The following is a 271-nucleotide window of genomic DNA, read 5'->3' on the forward strand; positions in this document are numbered from 1 at the left end:
TGGCAGCACATCTTTCGTGATGCATTACGTTTAGTTATTTCATACACTTTAATAGCGCAATTGTTATAATTAACACGTTCTATTGGTGTTTAAGAACTGCCTGCACTTATTGATTAATTGGCGAGATAATGAAGTGTCTGTGAATGCTGTAGGAGAGAAGGCGCAGGATTGCTTACAGACAAACTTTCTGGAAGAAATTCCAGTTTCGTGTTTTAAGTTCTAAAGAAAGCACCGATCTTAAAAATTGATAGAAACTGCCTTTTAATAAATG

Source organism: Acipenser ruthenus, chromosome 19 (genome assembly GCF_902713425.1).
Source record: "Acipenser ruthenus chromosome 19, fAciRut3.2 maternal haplotype, whole genome shotgun sequence".
Lineage (NCBI taxonomy): Eukaryota > Metazoa > Chordata > Actinopteri > Acipenseriformes > Acipenseridae > Acipenser > Acipenser ruthenus.